A 14,293-nucleotide genomic window follows, 5' to 3' on the forward strand; every position below is an offset into this window, starting at 1 on the left:
GCCTGTCCTTGATCATTTTTTAGATCAGTTTTCAGAGCTCTATGTTCCAGGGAAAGAAATATCTGTAGATGAGTCTTTGGTCCTGTTCAAGGGCCATTTGGTTTTTAAGCAGTACATTCCTAGCAAGAGTATGGAATTAAGATGTATATGCTGTCTGAAAGTAGTACAGGATATGTTTATAATTTCCGGGTCTACACTGGTTAAGATTCTTGTATTGACCCTCCTAGTTGTCCACCCAGTTTTGGAGTTAGTGAGAAAATTGTGTGGGAACTTGGTAGACAACTGTTTAACAAAGGTCACCATTTGCACGTAGATATCTTCTACACTGGAGTGCAGTTGTACAGGGAATTGTTCAGAGTGTACACATTTGCTTGTGGCATAATCCACTCTAACCGGAAAGGCTATCAAAGGGAGCTTGTTAGTAAAAAACTTGAGAGGGGACAGTGCAGTGCCTTGCGTAATGATGAGCTGCTAGCTCTGAAATTTGCAGACAGGAGGGATGTGTACATGCTGACTACCATCCATGATGAGAGTACTTCCCCTGTGAGTGTTTGGGGTCAGGTTGCCGGAGTGCGCAAACCTGCATGCGTTTTGGACTACAATAAGCACATGGGTTGTGTTGATAGAGTAGATCAGAGGTTGGAACCTTACACTGCTGTTTGTAAGTCTTATGTTTGGTATAAAAAGTTGGCTATACATTTGTTCCATTTAGCAACTTTTAATGCTTTTATTGTGTTCAAGGATCGTTCCCCTGAGTCAAGGATGACATTTGTTAAATTTCGGGAGTCAGTGATAGAGAGCCTTGTTGTGGTGGAACAGGCAAGAGTTCCTAGAGTAGCACTGATGGAGGATGTGGCTAGATTGAAAGATCGCCACTTTCCTGGTCAGATTCCTCCCACTCCCAAAAAAGACTTTCCCACTAAGAAATGTAGAGTCTGTGCCCGAAGAGGTATCTGGAGGGAGACTCGTATGTACTGCCTCGTTTGTCCTTCTAAGCCTGGGCTGTGTGTGACCAGCTGTTTCAGGAGTTATCACACCCAAAAGAATTACTGGAAACTACAGTGAGGGTAAACTGCCTGTTCTATATTTTTTTGTTCAGTTTCACATTAGGCATTACTGTCATGTATTTAGTTAGATCTTTTGTGTTTGTAGTTTTGAAATTACTTATAATTAGTTAGTGTTTTCTTTTTTGTTAAAAAAAAGTGATGGCGGTGTGCGTGGAGTGGTGCTTGGCTGGCGGTGTAAATATTGACAATGCTAGCCAAATGCCAGGCCACAGACTCCATCAGCTGGTGTGAATGCTGTGTCAGGCATGTGGGCGTATGGCAGTGATGGGCCCTTTAATGGCGCTGTCTGTTGATGCGAGTGTTGTAATGTGTTGGGCCCATGGCTGGCGGTGTGAATGGTCTTGTGCATGCCATGTATGAGAGGTGTGTCACGATCTGTGAGTCATTGGTTCAATTTTTTGGCCTTTCAGTTACTAACAGTGCATTTCAATTTTGTGAAATCTCTTGTTAATAAAATTTGATCTGTTGAACCATCACTCACCCTTGTGCCAAATCCAACCAGTATGTGTGGTAAGATTAAAAAATGAAAAATCCTGCTCTGCTGTAATCAGGCGTCAAAGCACACCTGTGCATGCTAGGTGTCTCGAGTGGGACCCCAATGATGAAGCATGCCACAAACTAGGTTGGTGGGTGAGGGGTCTTGTTATCATAACCTAAGGGCGTTCCTTTTCATAATTTGAATGTTTGGAACATCACAGAAGGATTTGGACACATCAAAATGATCTATTACAGAATTACCTGTTTTTGCAGAGGGTGGAGCACCAGCGTTTTTGGTCCCGAGTGCGGCGGTCATCTAGGGAAACTTACAAAACCCAGACATTTTTTTAAAATAGACACTTGGTGGAGTCCAGGGAGGTGTGGCTTGCATGGATCCCCCAACATTGTCTTACCCTTACTCCTCTGCAAACCTCACAATTTGCTTAAAGAAGCACATTTTCCTCACTTTTCTTTGTAGAATCACTGCGCTGGCACACCACCCAGCATTCCCTTCAGTCTCCCAAATATAATGATACCTCATTTGTGTGGGTCCCCAAAACAGAGCCAGCATAAAAATGTATTAAACAAAATTGTGCTTACCAACTCGCTGTGCTATGCCCTCAATCTCTACACGTTTTGGGCCCTTCCCTGTTGTTGCAGGCACCGGGGCCACCCCCACAAGTGAGGTATTGTTTTTATTGGCAGACCAAGGGAAACATTGGGTGGCAGGAAATTTGTGCCGGCGCGGTGGTCCTACAAAGAAAAGTGATCAAACTGTGATTTTTATTTTCTTTAGCTAAATTTGAGGTTTGTAAGGGATTCTGGGTAAGAACATTTTGGGGGATCCACACAAGCCACACCTCCCTGGACTCCACCAGATATCTAGTTTTCAAAAATGTCTCGGTTTGATAGGTTTCTGTAGCTGGCTGCCGAGCCCAGGACCAAAAACGCAGGTGCACCCTTGCAAAAACAGGTAGTTTTGTAATAGATAATTTAGTTGCGTCCGTGTTGTGTTTATGACCCTTCCCTGTTGCGGGCACTAGGCCTACCCACACAAGTGAGGTACCATTTTTATCAGGGGACCTGGGGGAATGCTGGGTAGTGGGAAGTTTGTGGCTCCCCCCAGATTCCAGAACTTTCCATCACTGAAATGTGAGGAAAAAGTGTTTTTCTGGGGCAAATGTTGAGGTTTGCAAAGGATTCTGGGTAACAGAACCTGGTGACAGCCCCACAAGTCACCCCATTCTGAATTCCCCCTAGACATCTAGTTTTCAAAAATGTATAGGTTTGCTAGGTTTCCCTAGGTGCTGGCTAAGCTAGAATCCAAAATCCACAGCTAGGCACTTTGCAAAAAATAGGTCTATTTTCCTTGGGAAAATGTGATGTGTACACGTTGTGTTTTGGGGCATTTTCTGCCGCGGGCACTAGGCCTACCCACACAAGTGAGGTACCATTTTTATCGGGAGACTTGGGGGAATGCTGGGTAGAAGGAAGTTTGTGGCTCCCCTCAGATTGCAGACTTTTCCATCAACGAAATGTGAAGAAAAAGTGTTTTTTTTGGCCACATTTTGAGGTTTGCAAAGAATTCTGGGTAATGGAACCTGGTGAGAGCCCCACAAGTCACCCCATCGTGGATTCCCCTTGGTGTCTAGTTTTCAAAAATGTATAGGTTTGCTAGGTTTCCCTAGGTGCCAGCTGAGCTAGAGCCCACAGCTAGGCACTTTGCAAAAAACATGTCAGTTTTCTTTGGGAAAATGTGATGTGTCCACATTGTGCTTTGGGGGATTTCCTGTTGCAGGCATTAAGCCTACCTACACAAGTGAGGTATCATTTTTATTGGGAGACCTGGGGAGACTCTGGGTAGAAGGAAGTTTGTGGTTCCCCTCAGATCCCAGAACCTTCCATCACTGAAATGTGAGGAAAGCATGTTGTTTTGCCACTTTTAAGGTTTGCAAAGGATTCTGGGTAACAGAACCTAGTGAGAACTCCCCAAGTTACCGCATTCTGGATTCCTCTAGGTGTCTAGTTTTTACAAATGTATAGATTTGCCAGGTTTCCCTATGTGACAGCTGAGCTAGAGGCCAAAATCCAAAACTAGGTACTTCATAAATAATATGTCCGTTTTATTTGGGAAAATGTGATGTGTCCACTTTCTGTTTTAGGGCACTTCCTGTTGTGAGCACTAGGCCTACCTCACAAGTGAGGTACGATTTTTATTGGGAGACTTGGGGGAATGCTGGGTGGAAGGAAGTTTGTGGCTCCCCTCAGATTCCATAACTTTACAGCACCGAAATGTGAGCGAAAAGTGTTTTTTTGCCAAATTCTGAGGTTTGCAAAGGATTCTGGGTGCCAGAACCTGGTGAGAGCCCCTCAAGGCACACCATTTGTATTCTCACCCTAGTCACCCTAGATGTCTAGTTTTTAAAAATGTTTAGGTTTGCTAGGTTTCCCTAGGTGCCAGCTGAGCTGGTGGCCACAATCCACAGATAGGCACTTTGCAAAAAAAACAGGTAAATTTTCTTTGGGAAAATGTGATGTGTCCATGTTGTGTTTTGGGGCATTTCCTGTCGCAGACACTAGGCCTACCCACACAAGTGAGGTACCATTTTTTATCGGAAGACTTGGGGGAATGCTGGGTAGAAGGATGTTTGTGGCTCCCCTCAGATTCCAGAACTTCATATCACCGAAATGTGAGGAAAAAGTGTTTTTTTTGTGCTAAATTCTGAGCTCAGGCCTACCCACACAAGTGAGGTACCACTTTTATCGGGAGACTTGGGGAAACACAGAATAGAAGAACAAGTGTTATTGCCCCTTGCCTTTCTCTACATTTTTTCCTTCCAAATGTAAGACAGTGTGTAAAAAAGACATCTATTTGAGAAATGCCCTGTAATTCAAATGCTAGTATGGGGACCCAAGAATTCGGAGATGTGCAAATAACCACTGCTTCCCAACACCTTATCTTGTGCCCATTCTGGAAATACAAAAGGTTCCTTGAGGCCTATTTTTCACTCTTTATATTTCACCAAATGAATTGCTGTATACCCCATATACAATAAAAACCCATTGTAAGGTACAGCTTCTATATTGGCTCTGCGTACCTAGTGTTCTTGATGAACCTACAAGCCCTATATATCCGCGCAACCAGAAGAGTCCATCAGACCTAACGGTATATTGCTTTAAAAAATCTGCCATAGCTGGAAAAAGTTATAGAAGAAAACGTGGACAGAAATGGCTCTTTTTTTCACCTCAATTTCAATATTTTTTTTATTTGAGCTGTTACTTTCTGTAGGAAAACCTTGAAGGATCTACACAAATGACCCCTTGCTGAATTAAGAATTATGTCTACTCTACTTTCCAAAAATGTTTAGCTGTCCAGGATCCAGCATTGGTTTCACACCCATTTCTGTCACTAACTGGAAGGAGGCTGAAAGCATAAAAATTTTGAAAATTGGGTATGTCCCAGTAAAATGCCAAAATTGTGTTGAAAAATTGTGTTTTAAGATTCAAGTCTGCCTGTTCCTGAAAGCTGGGAAAATGGTGATTTTAGCACCACAAACCCTTTGTTGATGTAATTTTCAGGGAAAAAACCACAAGCTTCTTCTGCAGCCCTTTTTTCAATTTCTTTAAAAAACACATTTTGGCTGTATTTTGGCTATTTTCCTGGTCTCCTCCAGGGGAACCCACAAACTCTGGGTACCTCTAGAATCCCTAGGATGTTGGCAAAAAAGGATGCAAATTTGGTGTGGGTAGCTTATGTGGACAAAAAGTTATGAGGCCCTAAGTGCGAATTGCCCCAAATGCCCAGAATATGTCTAACCATCTGAGGGGAATAGGCCTGGAAGCAAAAGGGTTAAATACTAGTGCACTTTAAAACTAGATACCTTGTCAGTCATTAGTTGTATGGTATTAGGAGAATGTTTTTGTTGTAATATATGCTTTTGCTCTGGTCACAGTTTTTTATGTAGTGCATTAATCCTATAATGATTTTATGGGTACACAGTAAAAAATGTATTATGTGTTTTCAATCCTTTTACTTACTAGTGATAGATAGTGGAGAAGAGAGAGAAGGGGACTGAAGGGGACAGAAGTTAATCTGCCATTGGGGATTGCTGTAGTGAAAACAAGTCAAAATAAATGTGAAATCCTTAATGCACCAAAGCAGATTTCGTAAACAAGAACAAAGTCACTGCTGCAAATTTTAGGCATAGTAACTGCAGAAACTTTACTTCAACTGGTTTAGGGCCTGATTTAAAGTTTGGCTGGCAGAGGTTACCTTGTTGGAATGAAGGAGGACATTGCCCCTACCATACTGAGAGACCTCTGCCTGCCAGGAGATCCTGAGAGTACGAAAACTGAGCCTGCCTGGAAGAAAACTAGCAGACCAGTTACAAGAGGAGCGTCAGCCCCTGCTTGGCCCATCTAAAATGGGAAACGTCCGGAACAACGGTGCCGGAACCACAGCAACGTTGTTGAAGCAAGCAGAACCACACTTGCATTAACAACGATTGCCTTTTTCTCTGCCTTAACCATGCATGAGCTGAACAACGCACATGTGTGGTTAAGGCAGAGAAAAAGGGAGTCAGCTTCGGGAGAGGACGCATTCAGGTAAGTGGAGCTGGAGGGTCGTTTTTGCAGGTGTGGGGGGTCGGGGTAATTTTGTGTTTAGGGCAGGTGGGGTTATTCAGTTTTTAGGGGCAGGGGTAGAGGGGTAATTTTGAATTTAGGGCTGGTGGGTTTTTAGGGGCGGGTTAATTTTGCATTTAAGGTGGGTAGGGGTCGGCTTTTAAGGGGCAGGGGTGGTGGGTCGGGGTAATTTTGTATTTATGGCGGGTTTTAAGGGGTAGGGGTTTGGGTATTTTTGTTTTTGAGGCAGGGTGGGGTGTCGGGTAAGATGCAGTCAGGTAAGTGGGGATGGGGGAGTGTTGTGAGTAGTTTTTAGAGGTGGGGTAGTTCTTAGGGGTGGGGGCGGTTGGGTTATTTCTTTTTTAAGGGGAGAAGGTTGGGGGGTCGGGTAGTTTTGTTTTTAGGTTGGGGTGTTGGAGTGATTTTGTTTTTAGGGGTGGGGTGGGGGTCAGGGTAATTTTGTATTTAGGGCAGGTGGGGCGCGGGCTTTTAGGGGCAAGGATGGGGGATCAGGGTAATTTTGAATTTAGGGCGATTGGTTATTTAGGGGCGGGGTGGGGGATCGGGATAATTTTGTTTTTAGGGGCAGGGTAGTATTATTTTTGGGGGTGGGGTGGTTGTTTTCAGGGCATTTGGGGTAGGTTTTAAGGCTCAGGGTGGGTGGGGGTATTGGGGTAATTTCTAGGGGGCGGGTGGGAGGTCGGGGTAGTTTTATTTTTGGGGCGTGTGGGAGGGCCGGGGTAGTTTTATTTTTAGAGTTGGTGGGTGGTCGGGTAGTTTTATTTTTAGGGCTGGGAGGGGGCTGGGTAACTTTGTTTTTAGGGGTGTGGTAGTTTTATTTTTGGGGTGGGGCAGTTGTTTTTAGGGCAGGTGAGGGGGTCGGATAGGTTTTAGGGCTGAGGGTGGGTGGGGGTACCGGGGCAGTTTTTAGGGGTGGGTAGAAGTTCAGGGTCGTTTTCTTTTGATGGTGGGTGGGGGGTCGGGGTAGTTTTATTTTTAGGGCAGGTGGGGTGTTCTGGGTAATTGTATTTTTAGGGCGGGAGGGGGGTGGAGAAGTTGTGTTTTTAGGGTGGGTGGGGGATCGGGGTAGTTGTGTTTATAGGGCGGTCGAGGGGGTGACATGCCAAAACCACACGTGCTGTTCCACACCTGCCTTTACTAAGCATGCCTATATAATGAAAAATCGTTGTAAAGGCAGGCGTGGTAAAGGCATTCGTGGAAACAACCCGGTCGTTGTCCCAACCGCGTTGTTCAGGCATGCGTGGTTGGCACATGCATTGTTCCATCATACATCCATCTAAAACACCTTCCTTATTTCTTTATGCCTAGAGTGTGAATATGAATATGGGAATCCAAGCGGTGCCTCTTCAGCAGGCCGAGTAATAATCTCTAACACATATACCTGGCAGTATTTATAATTCTACCTCCTGAAATGGGGGTTCATTGAAAAAATACAAGCTCAGTAAGCTATAATTAGTGAACTACTATTTTTCTGTGATTTTTCTGATCAAATTCACCAAAGTCTGCCACGGAGCTCAGATGTTTGCTGTGCACAGGTGTGTTGGCTGCTGGGCAGCTGGCTAGGCCCTGACCCCAACCTCCAGCAGGTGCCCGACCCCCAGCCATGCAGGGTCTTTGGCCATGTGCAGTGGGGGATTGGCTGAAAAACATGTCCCTGCAGCTAGCCAAACTCCCACCACACAGATTCCTTGGCCCTCAGCAGTGCACTGTGGGGTGTTCCCTGCAAGGCCTGGACTGTGTCCACAGGCTGCCACCAACCACTCATGGACGTCCAACCCCACTGCACGTAGCCTTCAGTAGTTCATGGTAGGATGCTGGCTATAGGGCCTAGCATCTGGCCATGCCCTGTGATCAACTCCGTGGGCACTCAGCCCCATCCAATGCACAGCCTTTGGCCATGCGGAGTGTAGGGCTAGCCACTGGGTCTGGCCTCAGGCCAGGCCTCCAGTGAAACCCCTTGCAAGTTCAAATCCCCGTAGACTACCATTCTATAATTATAGTTATCATTATTATTTTTCTAAAGCAAGGAAGCATCACCTCCATAGTTTATCAGGGCCATGCAAGCTTTACCCAGTGAAGCTTGCACGGTCCCAGTGTAAGCTCCCACTAAAGTGCCACCGTACCGCACAGGAGGGCTGTGCTGGGTCCTGCAGGAGTACTGTGGTACCCACTGTACGTTTTCTTTCAGGCCCTAAGCGGCTTCCCTTGGCTCCCCCAAATGAGTGCCATGGGATCATGGTGTCAGCACCCTGCCCCCTTATATGTTTTTGGAAAATAACTTCAGGGCCTGAGGACCAAGACCCAGTATTCCGTAATGATGGCCACGACATTCTGTTTCAAGTTGCGGCCAGCCAATCAGATAGTTTGGTACCTCACAACTGAGAAGGTTGATGGGAGAAAAAGCTAACCAGTGCTAAAATGCTTGTACTCTCTCCCTAAAACATGGTTTAATTGGTATATACCTAACTGGCATATGTGATTTACTTGTAAGTCCCTAGTAAAGTGCACTTCCTGTGCTACTTGTACTTCTGCAGCACTGGTTGCTTAAGTGCCCCCTAACTTAAGTAGCCCTTCAACATGACTCAGGCTTGCCATTGCAGAACCTGTGTGTCAGTTTTAAACTTTCATGTCGACCTTGCAAGTTAACGCTCTTGCCAGGGCCAAACCTTCCTTTTTAATACATGTAAGTCACCTCTAAGTTATCCCTGCACAGCCCAAGGACAGGGTGCAGTGTACTTAAAAAGTATGACGTACTTTTAAATTTTCCATTTCCTAGTAGTGAAAAACTCCTAAATCTGTTGTTCACTAATGTAAGGACTTGTCCATAGGATAACAGTGGGATTACCGTATTACATTTTATAAGTGTAATTTCCAGTTGGGAAGGGATGGGACACCCATGCTTGGTGTCTCTGGAATCACAATTTAAAATCTCCACTAATGGTGATTTTAAATTGTAATTCTAAAAATTGCACTTTTAGAAAGTTGGCATTTTCTTACTTTAAACATTTCGGCCCATATTCACACTTTTTTAGCACTGCATTTGTGTTGTTTTTTTACGCAAAATCGGTGCAAACTTACAAAATGCAATTGTATTTTGTAAGTTTGCACTGCTTTCGTGTAAAATAATGACGCAAATGCGGCGCTAAAAAAGTATAAATAATGTCCATGGTGCTTTCTGCCTTTCTCTAAATGCACATCTGCGGTGGGTGAAAGCCAGATTTTGTGCATTCCCTCTAGACAGCCACACACAAAGGGAGCTTAGTTGTGACTGATGGGCCATCTGTAACCTGATGGGCCATCCTGGGCAGGATGGAAGAGAGGAGCTTACACCTAAATAGGCTGTGTCCTATTCCTACACAAAGGGCTGCATACCCATCTGTAGTCTGGAGACAGGGCAGGAAGGGCAAGGTCTCTGTGCACTTAAAGGGCATCTCTTTGAAGTCTTCCCCACTTCAAAGGCACAACCAGTTATTAGTATTGGACCTCAGACACCACCAACCCAGTACTCTTCTGAACCTGTGGATACTTTTCCAGGAAGAGGGACTGCTGTGCTGAAAGGACTGCCACTCTGTTGGACTGCTACTCTGCTGAACTACTGCTCTGCTGTGCCGACCTGCTGCCTGCTGCCTGTTACCCTCCTTGCTTGGAAGTGAGAAGGACTGGAACTGCATCTCTCCAACCCAGAACCAAAGTGACGCCAAGGGCTTGATGGCTTGCCTCCTGATTAAAGTCTCAGGGGCATAAAATACTTCTGACTCACCTGCTATAGCACCGGACTCTGCCAACAGGGAGTTTTGCCCTACCAAGTGGGGCCAATCCAGCTCTGGGCCTTTGGGAGTGGGTATAAAGTGCTGCTCTGGTCAAAATCCACGCATTGAAGCTGTTGCGCTGTATGGAAACAGCGCATCTCCATCAAAGCTGATACATCACCGCTGCTGCGAGGACTGAGGACATTGCATCGCTGACGGTGCATCGCCTTCATTTCTGAGGCATCTCGAACTTTGTGCAGCTTGGAACTGATGCATCCTCTACATCCAAAGGATAGAGAATGCATTGCCTCCCCTCCTCCTCGCATGTCTCTTGACATTGATGCAAACAAGGTGCTCTTGCAGTGGGCTAAGGCTGGTCCCAGTATCAGACATGCGCTCCGTCGCAGTTGGCCAGAACTATCGGATTTGACCCAGTCTAGAATGACCAGTTAGCCCTACTTGACGCTTTATGCCTTTAAGCACTACATTTCAGTTTATTCTTAAAAAATTCATACCTCAAGTTTGACTTATTGGATTTTTGTTGTTTTAGTCTACTTTTCTTCATAAATTTAAACTTTATTTTTTAACCAGGTGTCTTTCTTTTTGTGTGGTGTTTTCATTGTTGTACTGTTTGAAGTGTTGCACAAATACTTAACACATTGCCTCTTAAATTAATCCTGAATGCTCTGTGCCAAGCTACCGGGGCTGAGCACAGGTTAATTTAGGGTGTGTTTGTGTCTTATTCTTACTAACATGGTGGTTCCCGCTTGAACAGGGTGCACACCTCTGCCAACCAGAAACCCAATTTCTAACACTAACTATAATGCCACTCTAGCTTTTGTTTTTGTTAGTGAATTCCTATGCTTTTTTTTACTTTTAATTAAGATGTCTTCACCATGTGGGATGAGGTCCTCTTGGCTTCTAGGAGTCTCGGGGGAGGGTGGTGCTGCATGCTTGACTAACTGCATCTGAATTTCACCAATTATTCTCTGTGTTGTTACACTTTTTTGCACTGTCCCATTGTAACTCATTGTGATTGAATTTGCATATCTCAACTTATTTATTTAACCTTTTGTTGTGAGCATCCATTCCTTTAAATATTTGTATTTAATGGACATTGGCTTACCTGTTATTTGATATGTTTACATTACCTTAGTTCTTAGGACTATAGTGTTAACCCAGGTTATTGTTCCAAAATAAATCGTGGCCAGGTTTAAATTATACTCTACAACCAGAAATTCAAGCTCCTCCAATACTAATATTTTTCATATCCCAAAGATCAAATGCGATGATGGAAGACAGGGCAGGTCATTTGCATTCTTTCATGCTACCAGCCGGGAGGATTATTTTAGGAAATAACTCAAAGCATAACATAACTGTTTTCTACTACCTAACTGGTAGTAGAGATAACACCTTTAATGGCCAGTGCCGTGAAGCCCTAGTTTGGGCAGCTGTTAGCCATGCAATCAATAAACAGGGGTAATCAAGAAAAAACATAGATGACCAATAGCTGTCACTGCTACCTCAACGCACACAATGGCAAGGACAGCCGTGCAAGACCTAATATTCTGTTTTAAATCTCAAAATCATCCTCTCCCTTTGGAGAGCTTGACAGAAACCAAAAAGACACAGATCCAAACTATTTTATCACCAAAACTCTCACTAGACATAAGTCAGCCAGTCACACTTGTGCAAGTCTTCAATGATGCACCAATTCAAAACAAGATTCCCAGCCTAGGAGGAAATGACAGAGAAATAGAATGTTGGCAGGAATTAACTCCGAAAAGGTTCTGCAGTTTCCCAGCTTCTGAAGAGCACTTAGGCCAGAAGACTGCCTAGGACATCTGGATACGACTATTCACCACTCTAAATGCTACTGCGATGGAACTGGAATTCCGTTCACATTAATTTCACTTGTAAACCATTTGTCTTTAAATTTTAGCACAATATATGAGAACAGTCGACTCTTGCTTTAAAATCTGAAATAAACAAATTCAAGAATTACCTGCTGATATCCACAAGGGTTCAGCTGCAACGAATCAGGAATGTCTGTGCGCTTCCATTCTAGACAAATGAATCACATTTTTAGCAATTCTTAGTTCACTGTTACAAGAGATCAAAGCCCTCAAACATGACCCGGCTTCTCTGCCAGTTAATGTAGATTTTCCTAGTTTTAATGACGGAAAGTCTTAATTTAATTAAAGACACAGAGGCTCCTATTATGCGTTTCTTTACTTGCTTTAATAAAACAGCAGCAAGTGAAAAAACTACAATTCCCATGAGCGCAGAAAAAAACAGCCAATGGGAAACAAGTTGTATTCCATTACATTAACCAATGAGTAACCATGTATACTATTATGACGTAACTGGACTGTGAACAGCCCTCTTTTCTTGCGCTTAAAGTTCAGCTGGCACGGAATAAAGGGAAAATAGAAGCCAAAATGAGAATATCCATAATAAAAGATAACAACTCGGAGCAAAAGTTCATAAGTCCAGGAAACTGCCGGTGAAGGGAAGCACACTGGTGATCCGCCAAACAAAGAAGTGGATAAGGTGATAGAGTTGATGTTGATGCAGCATCCACACCATGGAGCGATGACTTAGGTAGCAGGTTGAACAGACGATGATGACACTAGCGGAATGGGAAAAAATATAAACAAACACTGGTTACCAAGAAAAGGGTGGGATAATACTCGCCTCCGTGTCTTTAATAAAATTAAGACTTTCCGTCATTAAAACTAGGAAAATCTACATTTTATGACAAGACCGGAGGCTCCTATTATGCATGTTCAAAGCAAATTAATGACATTTGTAAAAACATTATCCACAGGTTTACAGTAAAAGACTCTAAATACATTGTCATTAGACCAATCTGCGGATCTAAGAATGTCCTCAGGACGGGAACCTGCCCAAAAGGCTTTGGATGCCATAGCCCCTCTGGAAGAATGGGCTCCAAATTTAGAGGTGTCAATTTCAGCCAGAGACATAATCCACTTAACCCAGCGAGCCAAAGTAGCGGAAGACACAGGCTTGTAGGGCTTCCTGAGGGAAATAAGGAGTTGATGAGTTAAGGACGTTCTTAGATGAGCAGTCATATGCTCGTATATTTTTAAACATTGTGCTACACATAATTTAGGATGATCCAGAAAGTATGGATAAAAAACAGATTGTAGATTTGTTTTTGTTCTTCAAGATACAGTAAATAACACACCAGAAGTGTCTAGAGGAAATATCTAAAGCTTTGACATCTGCTTAATAGAGGCAAGACACAACAACATAGTGAGTTTGGCCGACAACATCTTCAGAGTAAGAGAAGAATTGTCGGGCCATGAAAGAAAGAAGTTCAGAACTATATTGACATCCCATAAAAAACTGTATTTAGGAAGCGGTGGATTAAAAAACTTTACTCCCTTTAAAAGGCGACAAATAAGCGGGTGTTCACCCAACAGCTTTCCATTAACGAACTCGTGATTAGTAGAGATGGCTGACCTGTACAAATTAATAGTACGAAAGGCTTTACCCTTGCTAGCCCCAGCAGCAAGGAAATTTACTATAAAAGTGACATCTGCTGAAAGTGGATCGATGTGTTTTCCCAGACACCAGCTGTGCCATAAAGCCCAAGCTGACTTATAGGCCTTCCTTGTTCCAGGAGCCCAGGATTGTCTGTTATATTCCAAAGCTTGTGACGAAATGAGAGGGAAAAATTGGGAATTCCCGAAATTTTCCAAGCTGAAAGGGAAAGAAGGTTGTTCACAATGAGGTTGTGAGGGCGCTGTAGAGGGTCCAAAAGAAGGTCTGGGAAAGAAGTGTTGAGAAAAGGAAAATCTATGGCTAGTTCCAGAAGAGTTGGAAACCAAATCTGGGATTGCCAGAATGGAGCAATAAGATTTAAAGTGGCTTGCTGGCGACGAACTTGAGCAAGAGCCCTGCTGATCATAACAAAGGGGGGAAAAGCGTACAAAAGGGACTTGGACCAGTCTTGAAAAAATGCATCGGAGGCCAGGGCCAAAGAATCCAGCCGCCAACTGTAAAATAGAGGGAGTTGTGCGTTGAGGCGAGACGCGAACAAGTCGATCGTCAAGGGCCCCAATTTGTCTTGTAGGAAATTAAAGATCGCGGGATGGAGCTTCCAATCGCTTGAGTCGTGTAGATGACGTGAGTGCCAATCGGCAATGGAGTTGAGAGTTCCCGGAAGATACTCTGCATGAACCGAAATTCGGTTTGTAAGGCAGAATTCCCTAAAACTCTTTGCCAATTCTGCTAGAGGTTTGGATTTTGTACCCCCGAGATGGTTGATATATCACACCGCAGAAATATTGTCCATCCTGCGAAGGATAGCGCAGCAGACCTTGTTCT

The 14,293-nt window shown here is 44.0% G+C and overlaps 1 protein-coding gene across 2 annotated transcripts in view; it reads right to left on the bottom strand.

Annotated features, from left to right (window-relative positions):
* The window catches only part of LOC138289702 (alcohol dehydrogenase 1-like), a 452,749-nt gene that overhangs the window by 5,210 nt on the left and 433,246 nt on the right, over positions 1-14,293 (bottom strand). The window contains exon 9 of one of the 2 annotated variants that reach the window (XR_011202553.1): positions 11,943-12,001. The exons of the other annotated variant lie outside the window; for it this stretch is intronic. The gene's annotated coding sequence lies outside the window, so the exon portion shown is untranslated. The remainder of the gene's footprint in view (positions 1-11,942; positions 12,002-14,293) is intronic. 2 annotated transcript variants of the gene reach the window in all.

The sequence above is a fragment of the Pleurodeles waltl genome, chromosome 1_1 (assembly GCF_031143425.1).
Source record: "Pleurodeles waltl isolate 20211129_DDA chromosome 1_1, aPleWal1.hap1.20221129, whole genome shotgun sequence".
Lineage (NCBI taxonomy): Eukaryota > Metazoa > Chordata > Amphibia > Caudata > Salamandridae > Pleurodeles > Pleurodeles waltl.